This window comes from Phacochoerus africanus, chromosome 2 (assembly GCF_016906955.1).
Source record: "Phacochoerus africanus isolate WHEZ1 chromosome 2, ROS_Pafr_v1, whole genome shotgun sequence".
In the NCBI taxonomy this organism is placed as follows: Eukaryota; Metazoa; Chordata; class Mammalia; order Artiodactyla; family Suidae; genus Phacochoerus; species Phacochoerus africanus.
This window is the reverse complement of record NC_062545.1, coordinates 236,923,978-236,926,429: the sequence shown is the minus strand read 5'-3', so window position 1 is coordinate 236,926,429 and position 2,452 is coordinate 236,923,978.

The following is a 2,452-nucleotide window of genomic DNA, read 5'->3' as shown; positions in this document are numbered from 1 at the left end:
AGGGAGAGGGGATCAAAATTACATTTAATTCTTTCCCTTTTCAAGAATTTTTATGGACATGATTCGGCTACCAATTATTTTAAGCAGTATACACACACACACACACACACACACACACACACACACACACACACACACACACACACACACACCCCTCTGGAAGAGAGATCTTTTCTTTCCACTACATTGCATTGTTGAATTCAGTAAATCTCTTTCTATTGTAAATTTCTTCGAAATCCTCAAAACTACTTTCACAATTCCTCGTAGGTGGATAGAGAATCAACATAACGCCAAGTTTAGATGCTTCATGCATTTCTTCTTCATTATTTTTAGGTATTACCAGGGCAATATGCCTTCCCATGCTTGGCACAGAGAAGGCTCTCAATATACACTTTTTTTTTCAGGCATAGTAGAATGAATCAGAAAAAGCATAGAACCCTGGTATTCTAATTTCAAATCAAGCTATAACTTCCCAGCCATTGCGACTTAACATTTCTGATAATAACACCTCCCTCATAAAATTACTGTGAAGATTCATTGGTGTGCTATATAGCAGGCTCTTAAAGCTCGTGAAAAACAAATGTGTGCATTTCTCTTAAATTCTGCATGCAGTGACATCACTTTGGTAGCTTGAAATCAGGCATGGTGAGAATATTTGCCATAGAAACTAACAAAAGTTACAAATCAGGGGTTTTTCTTCCAGAGGCTTGGTTTACTAGATCATTATTGAAAATTATGTAATATGCAAAAGTTTAATAGAGTATCCAGCTCTTTCCCTTTTCCTTTCCTGTCTTGAAAAGGCTTCAAAGATAGCTTTTCTTCTATATCTAGACTACTCTAGTAATGATTTCACTTTATAGGCAGTCATTTGTTAAGGATTTGCCCTTGCTGTTGCTTCTGACAATCATACAAGGCTATTTGTTAGGATGACCTTGATAAGAATTTAAATGCCAAGTGAAATTCTGCTCTTGTATTTTGATTTCTGATAGATTTCTAAGCAGAGCTAAAAAATGCAACATTTTAGTTTTTAATTGCCTAGGTTCTAATAAGGAACTGGCATTTTCTGTTCCGCCTCAAGGGGCATCTCCCCAAAAAACGTTTTCCCTTTAATCAAGGAACTCATGCAAGAAATCACACCGCCTCACTACAACAGTTGGGAAAACTGATGTATTCCCAATAGACATAAAATGCTACTAAAATTATATGACAGTGCCATTCAACATATCACACTAGACAACAAATGAAATCTGTGATACAGAAGTTACCATAGATTCAGTGGAATGGAACCAAATGCTGCACCAGAAGGTGTTGCAATTGGAAGCCTGCAGAAGGCTGACTTTCTAATAATGTGCAGGGGATGTGGTAGGAATAGTGGGTATAAAGGGCAGAGAGTCTCTTTTTCCTGGTGACTAAAGGGAAAGTTCTCCATGAAATCCTATAGGATATTAATCTCCTTCTTGACACATAAGATCATGAACAGCAGCTAGAATTCTGTGTACAAAATGTTGGAAATACTTTCATGATTGATTCCTCTTATCATCTCCAGAAAGTACTAATGCTATCACAGAGCTGAAACTGCATCTTTAGATGCTTTGGAGTCATTCTGGTCAGCAGTAATATAGCTATCTTATGTTAGGAGGAATGATATAGTTGTCAAAAGACTGTGGCCTATGTTTTACTTCTGCCATTCTCATGTGACTTTGGACAAGTTCCATGATTTCTCTAAAAATCAATCTTTCCACCTTTATAGGAGGTGTCCATACAGGCAAATGAGGGCCAAATACAGAAACTATGTCCTACATAGTAAAATACTGTACCAAGTGTTATCACTGCTTGGACATTCTTGGTCACATCCTACCAAAAATATAAAAGCTTTCTCGTGCAAAACATCTAATTTGGCATTAATAGAAAGCCAAACCACACATCTCAGAAATCATTTTGGAATGTTAAACCATGGAGCAAAGAAGAAGGCAACATTCCTAGTAATTAAGAGCTGAGCTTTGGAATCAGACAGACCTGGATGTTATTATAAGTTTCAATATATACTAGCTATGTGACCTTCGGCAATTTATTTACCTCTCTAAACCTCAGTTTCCTCTTTTTCTAAATGAGGATTATGATAAGACCTAACTTATTTTGTTGCTGGTTTACATGAGAGAATACATATACAAAAGTGATTAGGACCATAGCTAGTTCTCAATAAATGTTATAATGTTTTACTGTTGTTGTTGCTAATGTTATTCATATTTTGAAATTACCGAGGCGGAAAAGTATTTCGAATACCAAGAATAAGATTCACTAGAATAAGTTAAAAGAATCTGATAAGGAGTCACAGATTCTTAAACTCCAGAATTTAAATTAATGGTGCAGAGGGGTAGCTAGATTTGGACCATAAAAGTAAAGCTAACCAGCCTCATTTTCCTCTAGACTCTTCCTCTTAAACTTTCTTCTA